Below are 26,396 nucleotides of genomic sequence, written 5' to 3'. Positions count from 1 at the left end.
CCGCCGCCCCCGCGGCCCCGGCCGGAGGAGACAGGTGAGTGGCCTGCCGCCCGCAGCCGCCCGCCTCGCAGCCCTCTGCACCTCGCACCTGGGCGCCGGGCACCTGCCGCCTCCCCACCCCCACCTCCCGCACGGCCTCGGCCTCCAGGTCGGGTCCGCGCGGCAGCCGCAGCCCCACACCTTCTCCGGGGAGGGGACCTGCCCCACCCGGCTTGCGCTGGCTCCTCAGGGTTCCCCCATTCCTTCCCGCCTCCTCTTTTCGGATTGCACCTGCCCTGGTCCCCAGCCTTGCAGCCTCCCTGATCCTCCCACCCCGGCCCCCACCCTGGAGCGCGCGCCTTCATTTGGACCCGGCCCCCTTTCGCACCCATCAGTCCTCCCCGCCCCCAGTTCCTCGGATTTCTCTACCCGGAGAGGAGCCTGGCGCCTCTAACTCCTGGTCCTGACCCTGTCCTGTCCTCCTAACCGCTGCCTGCTGTCTCTAACTTCTGAGAATTCAACCAGTGATCCACCACCACTCGCGAAGTGGCCCCCTCTCCCCTGTCTGGACCGGTCCTCCCAACCGAGCACACTTCCTTCTTCCCCTTCCCCCTCCCCTTCTTCTTCCCCTCCTTTCGCTCTCCCCAGTGCACACACGCCCCTCTCAGCTCTGCTAGCCAGTGTTCCCCACCTCGGACCCCCAGCCTGCACCGCCAGACTGTGGCTCTGCCCCGGTCTCATCGGCACTGTGCTCCGTTGTGTCCCTTTGAAGATACCTTGATTTTCTGAGGCCGACCTTGTCCCTGGAGGAAAGAGGCCAGGGCATCAGTTCATCCAGGCCCAGAGTCCCTGCTCTGTGGAAGTCTCCTCACCTTTGCGTCTCAGCACCCGCTGCCCCTTTCCCCTTTGAGCTTAACCCGTTCCTCCCCCAGGTATCCTGCTCTGGATTGGAGCACATCCAGCAGAGGCTTTTCCAGCGGAGGCGGATCCACACGGGGCCCAGCCTCCTGGTTAGCTATTCAGAATGATTCTTGAAGGCGGGGGCTAAGGAGGGCTGGGAAGGGGCCGCTTGACCTCCTAAGGAGCCTGAGGTTTTTTGTCTCTCCAGTGCGGGTCACTGATGGAGTGTGGCTTCAGGTTCACAGACCTAGCCACTGACCTCCATCTGATATCTCAGCTGACTCCAGCAAAACGGGGCTTGTCGTTTTTATTATTGTTATTGGGCTGTCTTTTCCAGTGTAGGACCCGGAGCGAGGAGGGTTTACCAGATGAGTGATTGAAGTCATTGTTATGGGGTCAGATGATTCTTGTGGGCTGGCAGATTCTGAATTGAAGCCCATTTCTGCTGGGGAAAAGCGCCACTGCATCTGCCTGGCATTACCGAGAACGCCCTGCGCTTCCATTCCCCAGACGGTCTCATCCTTCCTGTGTCATTGGCAGCCAGGTAGAGTGTGGTAGGAATCTTTTCCTTCTGCTATTTTGTGCTGGCTTTAGGAAAAAGTAAGAAAACAGAAAGCTGGAGTATTGGCGTACAGGTCAGGGAGTGTAACACATGGGGATCAGAGCAGGTAACACCGACCTTTAAATAAATGTATGATATCCTCACTTTTCTGCTAGGTTTGAATTATTGTTAAAAGATCAAACAGAGATTATTTAATGCTTGGGAGAGGTTTTGTAGAAGCCACTTGAGGATGAGAGGCAGTCGTGCAGGTTCCGGGTGGAGGAGACTCAGGCGCGGTTAAGAACTCGTGTTTTTAGAGAGGCTGGGGATCTAGGTCGTCTTACACATTAAGGATTTCACACCCATTCAGGCTAATTGTTTTTGTGGCAGTGGCTGTAAAGGAAAGAAGCAAATCGTTTGAAATGTGTTTGAAATACACACTGGGTATTTAAAGGTGTATTTTTGTGGTCCAGGTGCTCACAGGGCGGGGAGGGGGGAGGCTGCCCAGGGCCACCTCCCGGGGCTTGTGGGGGGAGTGGCCTGCTGCCCTGCCGAGATGCGCGCTGCAGCTTTGGCCCTTGCTACATCGTGAAAGCACATCAGAGATTGGACTGGGTGAGCTCCAAGGTGTCTTGCAGCTTGTAACACCCTCTAACTTTGCTTATTGGAGAGGAGGGGGTGGGGGAGGGGCGGAGCAAGCCTGTAAACCGGATTCTGCCTCCTTTCCGTGAGCCCTGAGATCCCTCCCAGCCCGCCTCGCAGATCTGCAGGGAAGGAGAGGGCTGCGGCAGCGGCAGCTCCCCCCTTTCCCGATGGAGGAAAGGAGCGGAGGAAGGTATTTCAGCCGATCTTGAGGTTGCTCGATGGTGAATGGATTGTATCTGTGTTGTCAGGAGAGAGGTGGGGAGGATGGCGGAGCGCAGCGCTGGGGTTCGGGCTGTGATTGGCGTTCTGACTGTGGTGCATCCAAGTGCCCTCTCCCGCTCTTCCCGAGAGCCCCGACGCCCAGTGGCTGGCTGGGCTGGTTTGTGACCAACAGCCTCGTGGCCTGACACCGAGTGAGGGTGACTGACAAGCACTGTAGGTGGCAGACAACCCCAAATTGCCAGTGCCCTTCTTGGGAACACCCCTGGCAGAGTCGTGTCTGTAATTTGTGGAGCCAGAATATGCTGGAAGCCGCGTTCCTGCTAATGGGTGAGGACTGCTCCTCACTGGCCTCCTAGGTTCCCCAGGTTTTCATCACTGCATAATTATGCTTACAAAGGCGCACTTAGTGAAACACCGTCAGCAGGGTTGTCTCCACCTGAGCCAGGAAACAGATCTGACCAGAGGGAGCGAACCTCTCAGCTGAAGAGCAGCCTTGTAGAAAGGAAGGGGTGAGAGAGGACCCCAAAAGCAGGCGTCTGCAGTGGGTTTTCATGCAGAGGACCTGAGCGACTGCACCTCCCCCACCCGCTCCTAGACAAGGTCCCCTTGTTTAGATTAGCTTAATTACCCCACGAAAATCAATGAACAAGGATCTTTTTAAATGTGAAACTTTCAAAATGTGCTCCTAGTGGCCTTTTCCCCCCAGTATCAAATGCTAACCAAGCCTTTGTGAAATCGGGCACTTTCAGAGGACTGGGAGACCTCTTTAATGTTCATGGAAATGAATCTTCTCTACCCTGGATTAGGAGGGGGCCTGCCGAAAGAGAAGCTTGACACGTCATATCGTCATTTTCAACCCCTTGCCATTTGGGTGGAGGTGACAGGGGAAACAGCTAGTGGAGGCCTCATAGTGTTTGTAAAGTGGCCTCCTTGGCAAGTGACTTTTTGAGGAGGCATTTTAAGAAGATTAAAAACATCTACAGACTTAGAGGCAGCTGCATAGCCTGCTTAGTGTTTCATACCCTCGATAGAGCGGCCCTTTGAGAGCTGTGGGTGGGTCGCCATTGTTCCCACCTCAGACGACGTGGGTGTTAGTGCCCCAGAAGGACGGGGCAGTCGGTAGGGGTCATTTGTTGGTGCCACTAGTTAGATTTCGGGAAACAGCACAAAACCCTGATGATGGAGAGAAGGGCTCTGAGTTCTCTTTAGCTTGGGGACTTCAGGTGAGAGGGAGAGGGAGTTCTCTCTCTCCCTTTGTTTTCGTTTTTTTGAGAGAGAGTCTCACTCTGTCACCCAGGCTGGAGTGCAGCGGTGTAATCTTGGTTCACTGCAGCCTCCGCCTCCCAGTTTCAAGTGATTCTCCTGCCTCAGCCTCCCGAATAGCTGGGACTATAGGTGCACATCGCCATGCCCAGGTAATTTTTGTATTTTTAGTAGAAATGGGGTTTCACCATGTTGTGCAGGCTGGTCTTGAACTCCTGACCTCAAGTGATCTGCCCATCTGGGCCTCCCAAAGTGCTGGGATTATAGTCTCTCTCCTTTGCGTGCGTGTGTGTGCATGTGTGTGCCTGCGCGCATGCATGCGTGTGTGTGTGTTTAAGAGTCAGGGGGTCTCATTGTGTTGCCTAAGCAGGTCTTAAACCCCTAGGATCAAGTGATCCTCATGCCCCAGCTTCCCAAGTAGCTGCTGGGATTATAGGTTCATACTACCACACCTGGTGGGATTTCTCTTAAGTGAGAGGGGCTGGGCTGCAGCTGCATTATTTTGAGGGTCGTCCCAAGGCCCACCTTCCTGTCTAGTGAGGGCTCCAGAACACAAGTTCGCTCTCAGAGTCTGTGGGGAGCCCCGGGGGTCAGGGGTGTGTGTGTGGGAAGTAGTGCTGGGCATTTTGTCCCCAGCGCAGGAATAAGGGTGCCAGCCAGTCCAGAAGTGGGATCCTGAGGCAGCTGAAGGGATTTGCATAACCTTTCAAGTCATTGAGCTTGGCCATCTTATCCTCCCACCTCTGCTGGGCCCAGGCCCTGGTGAGGGAGGTATTGTTCAGACCTGGGTCTCGGTACTTTCATCCTCCTAAACCTGTGGAAAGATTTTGCTGGCAGTGAGAGGAAGCTGCATTCCTGAACTCTGGCCCAGAGGTGCTGAATTTGCTGCATTGAAAAGTCGCTTCCCACCTGGGATTCTGTTAGGCTACTTGCTCTGAGTTTTTGTAGTTTGCCCCAAGGTTTCTCCTGGGGTTCTGCCTTGAAATCCTGGAGCCACCTGAATTGACTGGTAACCACATTTTTCCTGTTTCAAAGGAAGGAACATCTTGAGTGAAAAATGCATAGCAAACCCTTGAAATAGATAATAAAGAGGGATCAACACAGTGTGCTTACCCGGTCAGATGTGGTGGTCATTTTACTTTCATATATGACCCTGATTGCACAATTTTAGGACATCACTCAGGCTGGGCACGGAGGCTCATTCCTGTAATCGCAGCACTCTTAGAGGCTGAGGCAGGAGGATTGCTTGAGTCCAGGAGTTCCAGGCCAGCCTGAGCAACATGGCAAAACCCCAGCTGTACAAAAAATACAAAAATTAGCCGGGCATGATGGCACGTGCCTATAGTCCCAGCACTTTACGGGGCTGAGGTGGGCAGATTGCCTGAGCCCAGGAGTTTGAGACCAGCCTGGACAGCATGGCAAAACCCTGTGTCTATAAATACAAAAAAATTAGCCGGATGCGGTGTCTCACATCTGTGGTCCCAGCTACTCGGGAGGCTGAGGCTGGAGGATTGCTGGAGCTCAGGAGGTCCAGGCTGCAGTGAGGGGAGATCACACCCACACTGCACTCCAGCCGGAGCAACAGAGTGAGACCCTGTCTCAAAAAAATAAAAATAGAAAAAAAAGACATTTTAAGTCCAGAAAACAACGATTAAGTTCCTTGTCACCAACAATTTAGTCATCATTTTAGGGAAATACATTTATTCAAGAACATGGTTTTTGGTTTGGTATATGGGAAGGGAATTTTTTTAAGTTTTTCAAGGGGGAGTGATTTGACATCTCCACGCTGGAGATGAAATCGCGTATTAAGAGCTTGTTAGACATGGGGGAGGGGGACTGCCTGCGTGTCGCAGAGGCAGCTCTTCTGCTGTCAGTGATGGGTGAGTTAGGAATGTTTTTTAGACTTACATTGCTGTCAAGCAGAGGCCTGCAAATATTTTTGCTCACGTGTTCCGTAAAATAACTTTGAGGCCTGGCACGGTGGCTCATACCTGTAATCCTAGCTCTTTGGGAGGCCAAGGCACGTGGATCACCTGACGTCAGGAGTTCGAGACCAGCCTGGCCAACATGGCAAAACCATCTCTACTAATAATACAAAAATTAGCCAGGTGTGGTGGTACACATCTGTAATCCCAGCTACTTAGGAGGCTAAAGCACAAGAATGGCTTGAACCGGGCAGGGGGGCGCGTGAGGGGAGGTGGGTGGGGTGGTGGTGGTGGTGTGGTGGTGTGGTGGTGGTTGGGTGGTGGTGATGGTGGGTGGGGTGGTGATGGGCGGTGGTGGTGGTGATAGGCGGATGGTGGTGGTGGTGGTGATGGCCGTGGCGGTATGGTGGTGGTGGTGTTGGTGGTGTGGAAATGGTGCTTGGTGATGGTGGTGGTGATGGTGGTGGGGTGGTGGTGGTGATGAGTGGTTGGTGGTGTTGGTGATGGTGTGTGGTGGTGATGGTGGTGGTGATGGTGTGATGGTGGTGGATGTGGTGTTGGTGATGGTGTTGTGTTGATGGTGTTTGGTGATGGTGTGTTGGTGGTGTTGGTGGTGGTGGTGGTGGTGTTTGGTGGTGATGGTGGTGGTGGTGGTGTTGTGGTGGTGGTGATGCGTGGTGGTGATGGGTGGTGGGTGGTGAGCCGGAGCTGCCGTTAACTTCACTCCAGCCTGAGCGTGAAAAGCCAGATCCATCTTAAAAAAAAAAAAAAAAAAAAAAATTTGAAAAACATAGACACATTTTTAACGTTGACATTAATTTTTTGGTCTATTTTAACAACTGCAGAAAGATGATGCAATTTCTAGCATAATGTTGGCATTTAAAAGTAACCCTAGGATTGCTTTTTAAAAAGTATCCAATGTTAAATATCCTAATGATGCCTGTCATCAGTCACCCTTTAACAAAATGAACAAACCGTTCTTAACAGTCTTGACATGTCATATTTTTTCTTTGTGAACTTGTATGTTTGCTCCATTTGAAAGTCCTTTTATCCCTCATTCTTTTTTTCCTTTTTTGAGACAGTGTTTCCCTCTGTCACCCAGGTTGGAGTGCAGTGGTGGGATCAGGGCTCACTACAGCCTTGACCACCTAGGTCCATGCAATTCTGTCTCTTCAGCCTCCTGAGTAGCTGGGACCACAGGTGTATGCCATTGTGCCCAGCTAGTTTTTATTTTTATTTTTTGCAGAGATGGGGTCTCACTGTGTTGCCCAGGATGATTTTTTTTTTTTTTTTTTTGGCAGGGTCTTACTCTGCCCCCCAGGCTGGAGTCCTGTGGTGCGATCATGGCTCACTGCAACCTCGACCTCCCGGGCTCAAGTGATCCTCCCACCACCGCCCTCCAGGTAGCTGGGATTATGCCCAGCTAATTTTTTCTTTGTGCTTTTGGCAGAGACAGAGTTTCACCATGTTGCCCAGGCTGGTCATGAACTCCTGGCCTCAAGTGACCCTCCCTCCTGCCTCAGGCTCCCAGAGTGCTGGGATTGCAGGTGTGAGCCACCGCACCAAACTATGGACTGTTCTCCATACTTCTCTGTGACAAAAGTATATATATATTGCAATTTAAAACATTTCTGTGATCATTAGTCTATGTTAACATAATCCAGAAGAATGTTTTTTGTCATTGTAATTATCAGTACAGAATTGATCACAGAAGCATAAATATCATTGATCTTGATAAACAATTACTAAATGCACAAAATAAAAATATGTTGGAAGGAGGTCTCGAGCTGGGGGGCGGGGCCCATTTAAGGTACCTTAATTAAAGGGATAATTGAACTGTTTTGGTACCAGGTACACCTCTGTTGCTGGAACATTCCCTGGGAAGAGTGCCTTTCCTCTTGTCTAGGCGGGGCAGGTAGGGTGGAGGTGGGGGCTCCCTGGGCACTGGGACTCTCTCCACGGCAGCTTCTCAGGCAGTCCAGTTTTAGGAAGGCGTTTATGGGGACCTTGTGGCTCTGAGTTCCCCACACCGGAGGCCCTCTCAGGATGCTCCTGTGTTTGCACAGGGTACTTGTGGTGCTACCGCGCTTAGTCCACAGGTAAGGCCCGTGCCACTTCGTCAAATCACGGTACCCGTGCTGCTCTGTATTAAGCTTTACTATTTAATTACATGTTTTCTAAATGTGCTATGTTGAAGGGCAGAAGATGAACCATTTCATGAGTAAGTATGTTGCAGCATTTTTATTTGGTTGGGCTAAAATAGTAAGCCTGTGGAATTGTGCCTTGGGTTAAATTTTAATGCGACAGAAAGATGTGTTAGAAGCAGAGAAGACTAACATGGCCAGACTTTAGATTTGCTAGAGGTTTTTGCCTGGCAGGAATCGGGTCACCCTGCTCTGCCCTTCTTCCTGCAGGGGCATCGCTGTGCCTGTTCTGCAGCGGGGCAGCTGGTCTCAGGCCATCAGGTCGCCACTAGGATCAGGGCCATGGCATGGATTGGGAAGGTGGGCCTCTCCCTGAGAACCAGATGAGGCGGGTGCGGGGCATTGATACTTGGCATCCCTGAGAATTTGCGCAGATCTGGAGATGCTGAAAAAGTAGAAAGATTTACTATTTTTAGCCTTTAGACCTAATGAAATTAGGTATGAAAATCAGTTTAGTAACCAAAAAACAATCACTTCCGTTCCCACTCAGAAACAGCATGCTGAGGACTGAGCGCAGTAGAACTTTGCGTTGTGTGATGGTTTTATGACATAAGAGGAGATTTGATGGAGCTGGGGTCTCTGGTGTCTCCCAGCTTTGTTGGAGGAAAGCAGGCTACTTGCCCAACTCTGTGGAATCGGTAACGTGGGTCCGCCTGAAGTTTTAACCTGTCTTCTGTCCTCAGGGCTGGCCATTAGGAGTCCACTTAGGAATACATCACTTACTTCCAATTCGGCTGTGCAGATATTTGGGGAGGCGATGACGTCCTCATATCGTGGGGCCAGTGCCTTCGTTCCAGGGATGGGTGAGGAGAGGAGCAGTCCCAAGGTCATGTTCTAGGAATCCTGTGGTTTAAACACCGAAGAACAGGACCAGGAAGACAGGCCAGCCCCTAATCACCCCATAGAACCGGATTAGCCTCCATTGGTCCCTTCTCCAAAGCAACAAATCCTTATATTTTTGTGGTATTTTGGGTATTGATACTGAAACCAAGGTTTCAGGCTCTTAAAAGACTTTGAGAGACATTTTGGCTGCTGAAGAAGACCAGGTACAACGGAGTCCAGTTGTTTCTAGAAATTCCTGCCCGAACCTGGGGCTTTACTTCAGTATGCAAATCTGCTCCCAGCCAGGAATACTAGAATAACTGCTAGTGGTTTTTTTCGTGTTGCTTACGTAAAACGGCATTAAAAGCTTGGAGTGTGGACGTCCTCCCCCATCAGGGCCTGCGCACCACCTCCCTCTGCTGGATGGAGCCAGATCCCGGGGCTGCGGCCACGGCTGCTCCGCCGTCGTCAACTGTGCCCATTCGAAAGGCAGCTCTGATTTGGTGGCGAGAACGAAGCCCACAGCTCAGGTGGTCTTGTTATGGACTTGCAGCCTGGAGCTGGTGTCCCTAGTGTGACAGCTATCTTCCTAGGTAAGCTGAAGGCACTATCAGGGCTGTTGAAAACATGTCTAGCCCACTACTGAACTACTGAGGCGTTGACAGCGTTTTTAATTCTTAAAGACATGGGGCTCCCCGTCCGCTTTCTCCTTCAGTGGAAACGTGAAGCCTGGCACCCTCATTGTGGGTGGGGTACAGGGAGAGTTTACAGTCCGGGCTGGGCCCTCCTTGGCTTTGTGACCTTCCAGAAGCCACCCAGTGCTCGGTGCTTCTGCTTCCGTGTGGTAACTGGGACGTGTGAGGGGTTTCTGTCTCCAGCACTCAGTAGGCACCTGAGAAGGGGTCACAGCAGCACTCACGCTGCCAGACAGTGCGGCATCTGCATCCGTGCTGGGCGCCCAGCTGGGACCTCTGGAGCAGCGCCTGGTGAGGGCGCTGATGAGGGAGAGGAGCCGCGGGGTACGGCTGGCCTAGTGCAGTTGTGGGCCACAGGGTCGCACTGCTCCTCAGCTCCCCCACCCCCTACTGAAAAGTGCCTTTTGTCTTGTGCCTGGAGAAATGCGGCAGTGCCCTCCATGCCATGGATTCGACTTTGAGGCAGCTTTTCGGTCATTCCCCACGCCAGGTAGGTGCTGCTGGAGGGGGCTCTGTGGCCAGCCCTGCCGTTGGCCCACGCGACATGCTGGTTCCCACACCCCTCTTCCCTGGCCAAGAGGTTGGAAGGAAGGACCCCTGGCTGCCACAGGTATGGGCAGCTGTGCCCAGCTGGCACTGCCCTCTGGGTTGGCTCCCTGGCTCCTGCGGAGGTTGGGGAGGAGGTGCTACCGCTCCCATTTGTTTCCTGGTTGTTTCTTTCAGGCTGTCCAATTGGCTTGCTGGGTGAGCCTTTGGTGCCCAATTTTGCCCTCTTGTTGGGCACTGTCACTAGGCTCAGACTGTGAGCTAGCAAGGGACTGGGCCTGTTGTGGGTGGTACGTTCCATTCTGGACATGGTCCCTCGGTGGCTGCTCTGTGCCAGGCGCGAGGCAGGTGCCTGAGAAGCCAGCCATCTGGGCAGGGTGATGGGGCAGGCCTGGGAACCCCAAGGAGGGCATCCTAACCCATGGCTGGGTGTGGAAAATGTCTGAGCAGGTGGTCGTTGAAAGAAACAGGATGTTGTTCGTTGTTCTTAAAATCTTCTTACTATGGATGGTTCAAGACATGCCTAAAAGTAGTGAAAATAGTGTAATCGTGTCATCCTCAACTCATCACCCGTTAGCAACTCTGTTGACTCTCGCTAGTCTTTGAACTGAGTTTTCAAGGACACGGCCTGTGGGATGAAGGGAAGAGCTTTGCAGAAAGAGCCTGGGGAATGTGGACATGAGGACACGGGGGATGGTAGGCCAGTCGGGTTTGCCACAGGGGCTGTGCCCACGGCAGGTGGGCCTTCCGAGCAGCACTGTGGTCCACCTTCCACAGCTGGAGTGAGGAGCTGGGTGAACAGTCACATTGAGAAGATACAGTTTTTTGTTTTTTTTTTTTTGCGATTTTGGGTGTCTTGTCTTTCTCTTTAATACCATGGCTGTGTGTGAGAAAAATCTTGGTAACTTTTCCTGAAATGAAATGAGGTAATGTTTAAAGCTAATCAAATTTAAAATAAAATTGGAACAGTGTTTTCAACAAGTGAACTAGCTAGCCAGTGGCAGTTTTGCTAATTCAAAATCTATGCAAAAGAAGAAAGCATTTTACCATTTCCTAGATCTCTGCAAATGGAAAGTCTGCAGGTGCAGGCTGTGTGTGGCAAGGCCACTGGCCGGGCTATCAGTCCCGGGTTGGTTCCTGACAGTTCATGCCATCTTCACAGCAGTGAGACTGTGCCGATAAGGGCCCTGTGGCTGGTTCCAGTTTGTGGTTGTAAAGTTCAGATAGGTTTTTGATTAAGTTTTCTGGGTCTGTGGGAGAGCCTGGAAGTTCTGTACATGCAGGCTGTGGTTTCTGCCTGGTGATGATAGGGTTCTGGGAAATAGGTTTTAAACATTTCCGTGTGGATTTTCTCCTGATCCCCTCAGAGCCTTGTCCATCTGGGGATTTATTTTTGCCCACACGGTTCTGCCTCGGCTTAGCAGGCCTTAGGCGTGGACCCCAGGCCTGCCTCCCCCGCCAGCATCCACTTGCCGCATTACCAGGCAGGGAGAGTGCCCGGCGCCCACCGGGTGCCTCCTCTTGGTGGAGCCCTGTTGCATTTGGCTTTAATAACTCAGAGGGGAAGGTGGCCAGGGAGCTGCCTGTGCTTTCTGAAGAACCATGTGGATGATGTAGAGAAGAATCCAGAGGGAGCAGTTTCTGACCCTCCTCCAAAGGCCCTCACTGGTGTTTCTAGTACAGTGTGGCAAACCTGGTGGGAGGGGGGAGCTCAGTAACTTAGGGTGGTCAGGCTGCTTCAAACACATAGCATAGCCCAGGTGGCTTTGCAACAACAAACATTTCTTTCTCATGTTCTGGAAGCTGGAAGGCCAAGAGCAAGGCACAGGCAGATGGGTGTCTCCTGAGGACCCGTTTCCTGGTTCAGATGTCGCGCCTTCTTGCTCTGTCTTCATGCGATAAAGGGCATGAGGGTCTTTCCCTCCACTTTTCTCTTCTTTTTGCGCAACAGAGTCTCGCTCTGTCACCCAGGCTGGAGTACAGTGGCATGATCTTGGCTCACTGCAACCTCTGCCTTGGGGGGGTACAAGCAATTCTCCCGCCTCAGCCTCTTCAGTAGCTGGGACCACAGGTCTGCACCACCACACCCCGCTAATTTTTGTATTTTTAATGGGGATGGGGTTTCACCGTGTTGGCCAGGCTGGTCTTGAATTCCTGACCTCAGGTTATCCACCCACCCTGGCCTCCCAAAGTGTTGGGATTACTGGCATGAGCCACCACGCCTGGCCTTCTTTTTTCATTTTAATTAAAGTTTTTTTTTTGTTTTTTGTTTTTTTAAAGAAGTGAGGTCTTGCTCTGTCGCCCAGGCTGGAGTGCAGCAGCCCAATCAGAGCTCACCACAGCTTGAATTCCTGGGCTGAAGCCATCTTCCTGCCTCAGCCTCCTGAGTAACTGGGACGACAGGCGTGTGCCACCATGCCTGGCTAATTTATTATTATTTTCTGAGACAGGGTCTCACTCTGTTGCCCAGGCTGGAGTGCAGTGGTACCATCTCAACTCACTGCAACTTCTGCCTCCTGGATTGAAGCGATTCTCGTGCCTCAGCCTCCTGAGTAGCTGGGATTACAGGTATGCGCCACCATGTCTGGCTAATTTTTGTATTTTTAGCACAGACCAGGTTTCACTGTGTTGGCCAGGCTGGTCTCAAACTCCTGGCCTCATGTGATCCGCCCACCTCAGCCTCCCAAAGTGTTGGGATTACAGGCATCAGCCACTGTGCCCTGCTGATTTTAAGTATTTTTATATAGAGAGGGTCTCACTATGTTGCCCAGGCTGGAAGCCTGTCTTCTAGGGGCCAGGCTTGGATGGTGGTCTTGTTGGGCTGACCCCAGGCTGTGGACACCTTGTCCCTTTGTGCCAGAGGGGCAAGGGCTCCGGCACCACAGCCAGGGAGCCTCTCACGAGATGAACTCTGCACCATCCTGGGCTGTGCAGGGTACGGGGCTGCTGGGCTGCTGGAGCTCTCGAGACCTTTAGCCTTGAGAATTTGTTTTCTCTCATCACATTGACTCAACCAGGGTAACCTGCTGGGGTGCTTCCGGCCTCTGGAGACCTTTCAGACTGATGTTGGGTTCTGAGTGGTCAGTCGAGGGGCCTCAGTCAGTGCTGCCGTGGGGCAGTTCAGGGAGGTAGAGTGGCGGTTTTCTGCGTCCCCCTGGGTGCTACGGAGTGGAAGTGGGTGCCCCAGACATTCTTTGTATCTTAGATGCCTTCAGGTGATTGCAGAAGGGATTTCCTTATACCTGTCCCCTGCTGAGTGCTGTAGTTCCTGATAACATTTAAACTTTCAATGTTAATAGCCCTGTGATGTGCTGATATCTCCATTTTAAAAAGAGAGAGATCTTCGTGGAGGTATTGAGCCTAACTTGGAAGGTGGCGGCCCTGGGAATTCTGCCTGGTGCTCCCAGGCTCTTCCTGCCAGGACCAGGAGGTCCTGCAGAGATTGGATCCTGGTGCCTCCCTCAGGGGCCTGGGGCAGATCTCTAAGTTCTGTGAGCCCCAGGGTCCTGCCCATAAAGCAGGCATGGTCCCAGCATCCCTCCTGCTTTCCTGTCACAGGGGCTGCCTTCCCTGGCTCACGTGCCTCCAGCCTGTGGCAGCTCCTCTCTGACCACACAGTGCTGCTTCCTCCTGTCTTGCGTGTGTTCTCACTTCCCCCTCTGGAATGTCCACACCGCGCTGCCAACCCAAGACAGGCCTGCCTGCGGCTGTCTCCTGAAGCTCAGTGGGAGGACTGTTCCCGGGCACCTGCTGCCCCCGCTCTGCTGGGCGCGAATGCTCCATTACCTGCCAGTTCCTGACTCACTTTCCTCACCTCCAAGCTGAGGCTGCCACCTGGGAGTGCCCTGGGAGCCCCCAGAGGGTTAGGTGAGGCCTGGGTTTGGCATTGGCCCCCCGGTGGGGCTCTGCAAGTGGTGACTTAGGAGCTGATTGCCTCCCAGGGTGCCTCCAATCCAGGGGTCCTGCATCAGCTGGGCCTGGGGCTCAGCACCACCGCGCCCCTCCTGTGTATTGCCCTGTGTCTTCACACATGGGTTTCTTCTGCCATGCCAGCTGGTGGCCCCCATTTAGCACCCTGGGATGTGGGTTACCACGTTGAGCTCACAGCCGTTCCTGCCATGGGAGTGCTGGTGCCGTTCCACTGCTCACGGGGAGCTGGCTGTGAGGGGACTGCTCTGGGGAGGCCTCATGGGGCTCCACAGTCCCAGCCTTGGACCAGCAGGGACCGTGTGTCCCAGCGAGCCTCAGGCCGGCCTTGTCCCCACTGGCCATCTGCCTGCAGTGCTGTCTTGGAATCAGGTTGGTAAGGCAGGTGTTTGGGTCAGGGCTGCCTCTGCGACTTCCTGCTCTGCTTCCAGGCAGGGGCTGCCCCGGGTGCACATTCCCTCTGCACACACTGGTTCCTCCTGATGCAGCTCACTCATCCACAGCAGGTGTTGACTGAGACCCCCTTCTGTCCAGCCACCCTGACCAGTGGCCATGGGTTTTCTCAGGTGGCACATGTCCCCAGGAGCTCAGGTAGGGTCCCTCGGTTGGCCCTGGGGGAGTGCTGTGCTAACAGTATGCGGAGACCCTGGTCCACGGAGATCCTGGTCCAGGGACTCAGGGCCTCCTGGTCTGCAGCGTGGCATGCCCAGGGGTCTTCTTTTTGCTCCCAGCTGGCCTGAATCCCCAACCAGATGTCTCAACCCTTTTTCAAACCACTCTTTCTCACTACTTCTTCTGTAGGTCTTTACCACGGATGATTTTTTTTTTTTTTTACATTTACTTTTTTTTTTTCCTTGAGACAGAGTCTTGCTCTGTTGCCCAGGCTGGAGTGCAGTGGCACTATCTCGGCTCACTGCAAACTCCACCCTCCAGGTTCAAGCGATTCTTGTGCCTCAGCCTCCCAAGTAGCTGGGATTACAGGTTTGCACCACCATACCCAGCTGATTTTTGTACTTTTAGTAGAGACGGGGTTTCACCATGTTGGCCAGGCTGGTCTCGAACTCCTGATGTCATGATCCACCTACCTCAGCCTCCCAAAGTGTGGGATTACAGATGTGAGCCACTGCGCCTGGCCACATTTTTTCACTTTGTGGGCTTGAGGAAGCAGGTGTCTGCAGTCACAGTGAATTGCTGGCATGCATTACGTAGGCCCACACATCCAGCCTCGGTGGGGGCTGGGGGCGCTGTCCTCGAGTCACCATGCATGTGGGTGTCCGATCCCCATTTCTGATGACTGACCTGTAATCTGGGCCCTGGGGGGTACGTAGGCCTCTTGCCTGAGTGTCCCAGAGTCAGGCATCTGCGCACTCGTCTGTCCTGGAGTTTAGAGCCAGCTTCAAGGCTGATGGTTCTAATCTTGATTTGTTAACAAGCTGATCAAGAATTTCTTAGAGTCACCCTTCATCATTGTTGATAGGGTGTGGTTTTTGTCACTGACACCTTCTGTGACCCATGAGGACTCTGTAGGCCTGTGTGTGTTGTGGAGTGATGTAAGTTGCTGTGTCAGTCAGGTCCTAGTGTTGCCCGGCGGCAGGTGACACCTGCAAAGACAGAGAGGAGGCAGTGGAAGGACTGGACCGAGGGTCGGGCAGGGCTGAGGGACACCAGCAAGGAGGGGTGAAGCCTCATGCTGTTGCTTCCACTCCAGGCCCAAGTGGCACATGGAGCTGTTACTGGAACCCCCCAAGAGAGCAGGGGTGTAGGAGTGGGCCGCAGCCTTCTGAGGAGGGACCTGAGGAGCCTGCGTGCTTGGCCAGCCTCCCGCCCTAGGCATGTGGGGGGCTCTTTGCTCCACGGCCTCCTTGTGTGGTTCCCTGTTGGGTGGGAGCTGTGGCCATAAGTTTACGGTAACTTGGAGCCTTGGGAAGGAAGCAGAAGGAGGGGACTGTGTTGGTCCGCATAGCTGAGGAACCTGAGACCAGAGCCGGATTGGCGGGCCCCGTGTGCTGCGTGGCCTGAGCCCAGAACCGGATTGGGAGGCCCAGGGTGCGGCATGGCCTGAGCCCAGAGCTGGATTGGCAGGCTCAGGGTGCTGCGTGGCCTGGTTGGGGATGTGTGCGGGTCTCCTGAGTGTGAGCTGCTTTTCTCCTGTGAGAACCTGCCCCGGATTATGCATGGATACCCGCTTGTCTGCTGTGCATGGCTTCGAGGCCGCTCCAGGGCGGTGAGGGGTGGGGAGTAGGGCGCACGAGGTCTGGTTTCTCTGTGCTGTGCTCCCTGAGTTAGCGCATGGCCTCCCAGCACCTGGCACGCAGGAGCAGCAGCTCTGAGGGCCAGCACGGTGGCCAGACCCCGGAATCTGAGGGTCAAGTGGTGGTGTTCCAGCCGCTTCTTTAAACCTAACATGCAGATGAGATGAACGTTTTATCTGGAGGACGGCTGATGCTTTGGTTATGAAATGTGAAACCAGTATTTTGCTGTTTTTTTCTAGCTCAGTCTTTCCTTGGCGGGGTCTGTCCTGGGTTGCTTTTCAAAATGCATGAGTTAACACGGAGGGTTCCCAGCAAGCTCACTCCTGCCCTGGCGAGCCACGCCGGCGACATTATCCAGGGACTCCACTCCAGACGCCACTGCTCGCCTGATCTATTTTATCTGACAGACGCCACTAGCTTCACCTGCAGTTGCTCGTGCTTTTGCCCCTTCCGCTGGGGTCAGTTCTAGAAAATGTGGTTTGACTGTTGCTTTCTGGCGTCGCCAAGTATGTGTTGATGAGCTTCCGAAAATCTCAGCTCTGTGATGATCTGCGCTGTTCCTTATAGCTTTTCCTAAACTTAGAGAATATATTTTCCTTTGTTTCTGTTTGCCTGTGGTTTTTTTTTTTTTGGTATGAACCTAACTTGCTCAACGAAATTCTGAAGTAAACTGCAAAAGGGAGGACCCATTAAAATAAAAAAACTGTGAGAAGATAATGTAGTAACCACATCACAACAAATTTCTTTCGCCAGTTAGATGAACATGTGTGTGTCCCCCAGCCCTCTTTCTCCAGCCTGGGCTGGTTCTGGATCTTTTCTGGGTCATGATTCCTTTGAAGATCTGGAAAAGCTGTAAACTTGTTCTCACAAAAATGCAAATAGATGCAATTTTGTATACAATTTAGGGGATGTTTTGCTAGTGCAGTGGCTCATGCCTGTAATCCCAGCCCTTTGGGAGGCCGAGGCGGGTGGATCACCCCCAGCACTTTGGGAGGCCAAGGTGGGCGGATCACCTGAGGTCAGGAGTTTGAGATCAGCCTGGTCAACATGGTGAAACTCCATCCCTACTAAAAATAACAAAAATTAGCCAGTCGTGGCGATGGGCGCCTGTAATCCCATGTACTTGGAAGGCTGAGGCAGGAGAATCACTCGAGCCCAGGAGGCGGAGGTTGCAGTGAGCTGAGATCGCGCCACTGCACTCCAGCCTGGGTGACAGAGCGAGACCCTGTCTCAAACAAAACAAAACAATTTAGGGGGTGTTTGTGTGTGTCCAGAGAAGATCCTCCCCAGGCCCCCCACATCCCCGCCATCTCAGGACCCCAGGTTAGGATCACACACAGCGTGGGCTGCCTGGTCTGTCTCTGGACCCAAGGACAGCGTGCTTGGCCTGGTCGTTCATGGGAGCTGTGTTTGCCAGCCCTGGAGGAGGGCGGCCTGGTTTCGTCCCCAGTGGAGATGAATCCCAAGGGTGGCTGTCCTCACGCCTGGGTGGTTGTGTTTCATGTCGTTGTTGTGACCGAAACTGGCCGAATCTGCAGAGTGACTGGAACACTTGCCATGGTGATGGCATGGACACCTCATATTTACTTTGTGGGGAAACATCAGGTAGTTAAAATTAGCAGTGAGCACCACGGAAAGTCAAGGTTGTCCAAAAGAATTGTGCAATGTCACATTGAGAAATGTGGCAGAGATAAGACTTGGCAGTGTTGGAGTGGCGGGTGGAATTCTCCACCCTGAGCCCAGCCTGAGTGGGAGGGCCAAGCTTGGAGCTACAGTGCTCGGGGCCTTTCTGTGAGTGCTGAGGAATACTGGAGAGGAGCCTGGGGTCAGACACCTGCACGTGTGGTGAGCTCACAGCCAGATGTGCACCACGCACTTAAAAAATAGATTGCTTTATACACGGTGCAGTATTTGATTACCATAGAAGATATAGATCATGTATAATATCTGTGTGTATGTATTATGATACATGGACATGTATAGTTATACATAGGATGTGTAATGGTTGTACTGTCTAGTATAATGTAACATAGTATGTTTTTTGCTTTTTACTTCTTTAAAGTTCTTTGTAGGGCGACGTCCGGATATCAGAGTTCTCTGCTAGCTCATTTTCCCTGCTGAAGTGAGGGACTGCATGCCTTGTAGGGGACTGAGATCTGGGATCTGAAGCTGTAGGGCCAGGGGCACCCCGCTCCAGTGTCCGGGGCCTCCAGGGCAGAGGTGGCGCTTGGTGGGCTTCTAGTGCTGAGCCCACCGAGGGTGGTGGTGCCTTGGAGAGTGGTGAGGCCTTGCCTTACCTGGAGTGCTCCCTGGGCTGGGCTGGAAGACCCTGGGCCATGGGCTTTCTTTAGCCCTCACTCCTGGCCTCCCTGAGCCCCCCTCTGCAGAGGCCCCAGCCACAGGGGCCCCCTGAAGGTCCCTCTGGCCCCGGCCTCTTAGCTCCTCTTACTACAGGAAGCTGACCCTTTCCATCATGGCGTTTGCCAGAGTAGGAAGCTGGTTTCTCAGCAGGCCAACTGCTCTTCTCTGCCCAAGGAAAACCCAGTCATACCCATTTGTAAAAATCGCCCCTCTGCACTCTTCAAATAAAACTGATAATTCTCAGCAATCTGTTTCCCATCTGGAGCCCTGAAAGATTAGAATCCTTGTTTGAATGCTGAGCCACGGTTGAGATAACATCTTTGTTATCTCAAAGACTTCACTCCAGACGACTGTCGTAGATGGAAGGGGTGAGTGAGTGAAGGGGAACTAAGTTTTGGGACTTAGGTTTTGATCAGTGCAGGATTTAATGTCTGTCACTAAGAAGGACAAAAGTACAACCCCTGTTGGCTCCAAGTCCCCCAAGCAGCAGCCCTGTTTCTCACCCCTTCTCGAAAGTGCAGCGTGCACTCCCACTCCATCCCCGCCTCTGCCCCTCCTGCTCTCGCCCTGGCCTCTGTGCCCACTGCTCCCTGGCACCGCCTGCCTCCGCTCATCCTCTTCCCCAGGCCCTGACGCCATCACGCACCTGGCTGGTTTCATGGCTGGCTTGAGGCCCTGCTTATTCCTCTGGGACCACATCTCCTGCCTCTGCCTCCCTCTTGGGAGCTGGGATCCTTTCCTGGACCTCTTTTCCCACCCACACCCAAGGATTAGCACCCCCATGTTACTGACTCATCTCTCACTGCAGCCCAGACTGCTCCCCAAGTTCTCCTGCTGTGCCAGCTGCCTGGCCATCTGCATTTGGACAGGGAGTCCCACAGAAAATGTGGGTACACGGGGACTGTGCCCCTTGCCCTCATCTTCCCCAACCCACCAGTGGCTCTGCATGAAATAACCAGGGCCGGCACCCCACGTGAGTGCCACAAGAGCAAGGGTCCCGTCCAGTCCCTGCTGTGTGTCCAGCACAGACCTCAGGCAGTGCGACCCGGCTCACTGCCGCTCGCTGGGCCCTGGCTGCCTCAGTCCTGCAGGACAGGACAACACCGTAGTCAGTACACAGGTCCCTGGCTGTGTGAAGTAGGCCTGTAGGAGAAATTCCTGTGTGTAGACTAGCTGGGCTCCAGAAGATCTAACTTGATGGGGCAGGAGAAGGGTGCTTCTCATGGGCGGGCCAACCAGGCGTGGTCCCCGTCAGACACGGTCAGGGCGTTTGCCTGGAGCCTTGTCCCGTGGTGGTCACTGTGTCGTTTGTGAAAATGTGGCATACTGGTGCACTTGCAATTTACATTTACTGGACGTGAGCTTGAACATCTCTGAGTGCCATTTGCACCTCCTTTTCTGGGAACTTTCTATTTCTAGTGTTGGGTTCACACTGGGCCGCCAGCCTTCTCCTGCAGATTTTGAATGAGTTGCTCAAGGGCAGCCCTCGAGGCTCTGAAGGGCAGCGTGAATATGAATTCCCAGTCTGTCTTGAAACATTTAAGACATACTCAAGGCTGTCGCCCAGGCTGGAGTGCAGTGCAGTGGCAGGATCATGTTTCATTGCAGCCTGAAACTCCCGGACTCAAGCGATCCTCCTGCTTCAGCCTCCCAAGGTGTGAGCCACCGCCAGAAAGGAGGCTGCTGGCATGACATGGGCTTGAAGAGGCAGGGAGGGTGGGAGAAATGTGGGGCTCAGTGCAAAGCCATCTAGTCCCCCTCAGTGACTGGGCAAGAGGGTACGAGACGGAGCTGCTCCTTCCCTGAGCTCCATCTTCCTCCTGGTGCCCCTGGCCCGGGCCCTCCTGTGTGCTGCCCTGTGGACTGTGCCCTGGGAGGTCTGAGAGCTGTCTCCTCACTGCCCCCCTGAGGCCTGTCTGCAGATGCTGGAGATTCCAGCAGTTCCACCCGCTGCCTGCTTCTGCCCAGCAAAGAGCCTGCTATACCTTGGCAGCTCTTGAACAGAGTGGCAAGTGAGAGGAGGCACTTTTCACCTGTTACGGCCTAAAGCATTCTCTCACTAGACTGACAAGATACCGCACAGAGGATCCTTTTTAGCTAAAGACATGCCAGTGTTCATATTAAAGACAGTACTCAACTGTCTGTAATTGTCCCGTCAGCCAGGGAGGCCAGAAGCCCGGCGTCCTGGCCGTGGGAAAGCGAAACTCCAGACTTGCTGTGAAGGGTTGACGAGGGACTTTGGGGAGAAGGCCGGTCCGTGGCAGGGGTACAGTCTGTGCTCTGCGCCTTGCCTGTGGGTTATTTCCTCTTGTGAAAACACCTGTGGTATCCAGGTGACCTCACCTATCAGACCATCAGAGCGGCTGAGTCATGATGCTGTAAGTTAGTAACCGCCAGGAGAGGTTCTCATAGTTGCGGTTATGTCTCCTGCCTGTTAAAATCAGTCTTTTGAAGAAAGCGTGAGCTGTGCTGAGTTTATAGTCTGTCTATTATAGGTTGCTGCCGGGCTCTGAAGGCCTCTCTCTCGTGATGATACACACGCCTTCGTGTGTGGTTTTCAGTTGTAGAATGAAAGCGTGTAGAAGTGGAAGGAACCAGGAAGGTGCTCTGTTCACACCCTAAGGCCTTGCACGTGACCTGGAGTGGTCAAGCGACTTCCTCCAGGTCACATGGTGCTTGGTCGGCCTGGGATGTTTTCTGATAGTCTTAGGATTCAGTGATAAAAGTACTAACTAGGATGAGTTCAGGAGGGAGCCCCATGGCCAACGGCGAGAGAACTCTGCAGCTCCTCCCCGCCGCAGCTGACATTGAACTGTGGAGTTATTTTGGTTGGCTTCATTGTAAGGTTTAAAGTAGTTCGTGAAGAGCAGCTGCTTCTGTTTTTCCTGAGTCTTGAACTTAACTGGGGAAAGATGTGGGAGAGGTTGGAGGCCTCTTCACTATGGGGTGGAGGCTGCTCCTAATAGGCAAACAGGTGGGAAAGTTAAAGGTGGGGCCTGACCCGTTCCTAGGGGCTCCCGGCTGACAACAGAGGGGTCACATTTCTGGGGGTTGGGCTCTGAAGAAAGCATGAGCAGGAAGCAGGGTCAAATGCAGGTGAGCGCAATTACTCTTTTAAATGTTCCTCAATGGGGAAGTACTTTCTTGTGAAGTATAAATTCCTCAGTTTGTACCTGCCTTCATCTGGAAAGGCTTCCGAGTGGTTTAAATAGGGAGTGTGGGTAAAGGGTGCCCGGAAAGGGACCAGGAAGATATACTGGTAGGCGTCTGTGCTTCCCTGGCTCTGCTTTTACCAACCGCACATGGGAGGCCACCTCTCGGACTGTGAGTTTCCTGAGGGCGCAAATCCCATGTCTCACGGAGGGTGGTGAGGGTGGAGGCCTTTTCCGAACCTGCAGTAAACCGCCACCGCCACCCATTCTCCTTGGCTCCCGTGGGAAGGAAGGGTGTCACAAGCCCGTACCTCACCTTCCGGAGGAGGGGCTGTGGGCGCCCAGTGCCTTGCGCGTCTGAAGGGCTGGAGCCGGGCCTGTCTCCCCTTGTGCCTTTTTGACTCCTCTGGCCATAGCTCATGACCAGGAAGTCCCCAGGGGAGGGAAGCCAGTGTGTCCTTGGTCCCTGCAATGCGACTGCCCACACCTGTGGGGTTAGTAACAAGAGCCACAGAGCCATGAGGTGCTGCTGGAGTCTGCCCCCACCCCAGGCAACTGCAGGCCCCTTCACGCTGCTGGTTCTCCTGAGGAACAGCGTGAAGGAGATGCCTGGCTCTGTTCTGATGTGAGAAGCACCATACAGGTTCCAGAGGTCTTGAGGGTGCCCTACTGGGATCAGGGCCGGAACTCATGATCTCCCATCTTTAGGATGCACTCGGGAAAGACCGAAAGCCAAGGATGTCTTCAGGTGCCCTGGGCCGGTCAGAAGCGGGCACGGGGCGTTTGCAGACCCCTGCCCGGTGTCGTGCTTTCTGCCATGGATCGTGTTCCTGCCTCTCGGTCTTGTCCTGTTGGTCCTCGTTATCTCAGGGTGGCGCTTTCCTAACTTGGGGTGCGCGTCTCTTGGGGAAATATGTTTAAATGGACGCGGCCATGGATGTGCAGTGGGTGGAATGCAGACCTCACAGGACTTTTAAAGATGCATTTGTCAGAGGCTGACTGCTCGTGTGGGCTTTATACCCCGGTCTTATCTGAAGTGGGGTCCTTCCACAGAAAAACGCCAACACATCGTGACCTCGGGCCAAGTGCGAGGCCGGTCACCATGGAGTGGGGATTCGGTAAAGGTTTAGAGAAGGTCGAACCCGTGTAACTGGGGATCCCATGGGGGAACCACCTATCTTCCAACATAGACGAGGCCCCGTCAAGGCGCAGGCCGAGGAATCTCAGCCACAGTAGTAAAGGAAGCCTTGAGGCTCCGTGACCTGAGGATGGCCGCTGAGGTGTGGGTGCGTTATGGTTCTCAGTGGACGCTCTCTGGTGGCTGCTGTTCCAGGCAGGGCGGGGCAATGACCACGTGCTGAAGGCAGGAGCTGGCGTTTCACCTGCCCTCAGTCTGTGCTGGACCCCGCTGGGCCCCTGGAGAGGAGAAGCTGCCCATGAGGTGGGGGAAGCCTGCTTGGGAACCAGCGACCCCGAGCCCCACTGCCAGCTCTGGACCCTGTTCTGCTCAGGCCTCTGCTGGCTGCTGGTTCCTGTCAAGCCGGCCTTGCTGGGGGCCGAGGCCCCGGGGAGTCGGGGTGTGGGGCAGCTCTGCATGCCACGGCGGACGCTTGGGACAGAGAGCTCCTAAATGTCAGCCGTTACTGGAACGGGGGCGGGGCAGGGGGCACGAGCAGCTGTTCTCTTCCACTATCAGGCGCTGGTAGGGACACAGAAGGGTCTCCCATGGTGGGGAGGGGCAAGGAGCCTCCTGCCCTTCAGTCCTTCTTCCTGGGACCCGGCAGACACGGGCAGGCTTCGTACTGGGTTAGGCGTTTCATCCCCCAGGAGAACTTTGCTCTAACCAAATAAACAGAGTAGAGTTACTTGGGGCCACTGGCCAAACTAGAAATATTTTGGATCTAGTGATCTTTTTCTTTGGGTCACTGTTCACCGTAGGAGGTTTTGACCTGTATTCCATTTCAGAATAGGAAGAACGGCTTATTTTTCAGAGTGGCAAATAAGGAAAAGAATGAGAGTATCTCAGAGTCTCTGTTTTCAGCGGCCCTCCTGGGAGAAACATTTTTATAGACACCAGCCGTCCTCATCAGCCCCGCCAACTTTCCATCCCCGGATGGCCGTGGAGTGCTGGGGGCGGCCCCTCCCTCCTGAGCTGGTTCGAGGAGAGACCCGCACTGGCCGGGGTGGGCGCTGGGCGGGTCCCCTCAAGCACACACTGCCGCCCTGGCCCTGTGGCCACCTGTTCTTTGCTCTCGAGGCCCGAGGTCCCTGTGCCCACTAGCCGAGCTCTCTTTTGGGCTGTCCTTCTTACATCATAGACCTCAGAGTCTTCATGACTTGATGGTACACAATTGATCTAGGTGTGGGTAGTTTTGGGGAAGGTGACTGTCATCAAATGATCACTGAGTCATGAAGCAAATTGCATAATGTGTATGTGAAAGCCAGTGGAGAACATACATCAGCAGTCCTAGTTAAAGAAAGCTCGTGCCATTAAGATGAGCAGGAAGACTTCGCGTCTCAGGCTTCCTCAGCCTCTTCAGGTGCCATGAGCTCCACAGAGCCTGCTTGGGTCTGTGTAGGTGAAACTCTCCTTCTGTAGAGCTCATGTTCAGAGCTGGGCTTTGATGTCCCTAAGTGCTTTGTAACGCGCTGGTTCTGGGAGTTTTCTGTTTTCAAATGTCCAGCCATCGTGGGCCCTGCTATGGTAGGGAGCAGGGTGGAGCCAGAGGTTTCCCTTTGTAACCTGGCTGCCGTTGATTCTTCTGGGTCCACGTGGAAGCGTGGCTGGGCTGTACCCACACTGCCACTTCCCTTCTGCTCCTTCAAGCTGCCTAGCAGTCGCTGTAGGAAGATCCTGGAGGCTTTGTGCTTGGGTGGCTAAAAGCTGACTGACCACAGCCCCGTGGTGCCCTTTGTCCCTTGCTGCCCCCTAGGACTAGCCTGAAGCATAGACAGGGGTGACACCGATGTTGATGCCTGGAATTGATTTCTGGAGTGGTTGGGACATCCAGAGATACAGTGTGAGAAACCTTCGTTGGTTCTCCTCTCTGCTGCCTTACCTGTCCCAGGGCGCACTGCACTGGGAGCTAGAGGTAGGCCTGGAGCTTTGGGGCTGGGAGGGAACTTTCCCAGGACATGAGACTGTTGGGCCTGCTAGGAGGCCAGGCACTGCCACTGGTGCTCCTTAGAGAGAAGTACTGAGGTTACCTGCTCATCTTCGCAGAGGCTCCGGTGTTCTTGGGGTGTCTTAGCCTTGGCTCCCCCCAGAGTCAGGCTTCACAGGTTCTGCTTCTAGCTCAGGACTTAAGGAATCACGTGTTTGTGAGGTTGTGGGATAGGAGAAGCAGTGATGTGACAAATTTTGGATGCAGAAAATCATAAAATCACAAACATTCCAGAGGCAGTAGGGGTGGTTTATCGGCACTTCTTTATCCCTTCAGGCTTTGCCAGAAACTTCTGCCGGCCTCTGGTGCTGAGCCTCAGGCAGGGTGCCGGTCTGCGACTTTGCTGCAGGGCTGTGCAGGTCTCCCCTGATGGCCTGGGCACGAGGCCATGCTGACATCGTGGGGCCCCTGCTCCGCATCTCTGACTCACATGCCAGCCAGTCCCACTTCTGGGCACCCAGACGAGAAGTCACTGTGGCGCTTGAGCAGGAAGGGAGCTGAGCTCAGCCCCACAGACTTGCAGCCGCGTGTTCGGGCGCTGGAGGCGTACAGCAGACTCTTGTGACATCGTCCCAAATCGCGAAGGCAGTGCCAGCCCCGGGGAAGGTGGTTGACTTCTTGGCGTCTGTTACCTATAGCCCAGGCCTTGGATGATGGGTTGAAGTTTAATGTTGTGAAGTGCAGAGGGAAGGCGAGTGCAGAGTTCATGGGAAAGGGAGGGCTGCATCCACGAGCTCTGCACGGGGCCGTGTGAGCTGAGTGCAGCGCCCCTGAGCGGCGGCCCAGGGGGAGGGCAGCGATGGAGAGGAAGGCTCAGAAGCGCAGTTTGGTGGAGGCGGGGCCGCCTCGCCGGTGAGCGTGAGGAGTAGCTGCTTAAGTTTGTGGAGTCTTCTTCAGACTCGTTTAGAGCAGTTGGCCGGTTTTCAGGAAATGCAAGGAAACTCCATCGTGGGGCCACCTTGGAAGGCAGGGGGAGCGTAGTGTCAGGTCGGCTCTGCTCATGTGTCATTGTCCTCTTTGCTGAGGGCCCCCCTTGGTCTCCCGGGCTCCGTTTCTGCCCTGCATGTTTGAGGTTGGGCAGAATCAGCTCGGATGCTCCTTCCATCCTCGGCATCCTGAGACCTGGGCCTCCCTGTATTTCTGACGATCGTCCTGCTTCCAAAGGAGGTTCCCATGCGTCCTTCGATTTGCTCTGGGTTTCTCCAAATAAGGAATCGGAGGTCAGTCCTGGAAGGCCCATGGCCGACCCATGTCCTCGCCAGCCATTTGTCCTGGCGTTAGGAAAGGTGCCTTGCAGCTTGGGGCAGGGCTAGGCTTTCACTGGCTTTCAGATAACCAATGCGAAGCACTTACTAACCTAAGGTTTTCGTTTTCCAAACCAAAAATGTATCCCTTTTAGTGACAACTGGGTAAAAATCCTCATGAAACTAATGGTATCATTATTAGATGATTCTTTTATTCTTTTGAGCCATTGAAACAAAAATTAGACCATGTTTAGTAGCTGCTGCTTTTCCGCTAGATCGTCCTGTGTTTGTGGTCTTTCAGGTTGAGTCTGTGTATGTGCAAACACTGTCATGTATCGAACCAAGGATTTGACTCATCCTAAGGCTATTTCAGAAAGTCACCTTAGTTGACACTACCTTGTCTCTGAGAGCAGTCGAGGTGCCATGTGCTGCCGCAGAGCTTTAAGGCCAATGGCAACCGCTCTGTCCACGAGAGCCTGCTGTGACAGGCACCGCAGTGTGTCACCACCTGCCCTTTACAATACTCGCAGTGTTGCTCGCATTTACAGGTGGGG

General features: G+C 53.8%; 1 protein-coding gene across 2 annotated transcripts in view; it reads left to right on the top strand.

Moving 5' to 3' along the window:
• The window catches only part of SLC45A4 (solute carrier family 45 member 4), a 93,288-nt gene continuing 66,892 nt past the window's right edge, over positions 1-26,396 (top strand). Inside the window, exon 1 of one of the 2 annotated variants that reach the window (XM_017895124.1) lies at positions 1-34. The gene's annotated coding sequence lies outside the window, so the exon portion shown is untranslated. Of the gene's footprint in view, positions 35-17,747; positions 17,767-26,396 lie in introns of those variants that run through there. The other variant, XM_017895125.1, reaches the window with a different exon arrangement.

The sequence above is a fragment of the Rhinopithecus bieti genome, unplaced genomic scaffold (genome assembly GCF_001698545.2).
Source record: "Rhinopithecus bieti isolate Rb0 unplaced genomic scaffold, ASM169854v2 scaffold_25940, whole genome shotgun sequence".
NCBI lineage: Eukaryota > Metazoa > Chordata > Mammalia > Primates > Cercopithecidae > Rhinopithecus > Rhinopithecus bieti.
The sequence above is the reverse complement of the archived record's forward strand: the minus strand, read 5'-3'. Positions and strand labels throughout refer to the sequence as shown.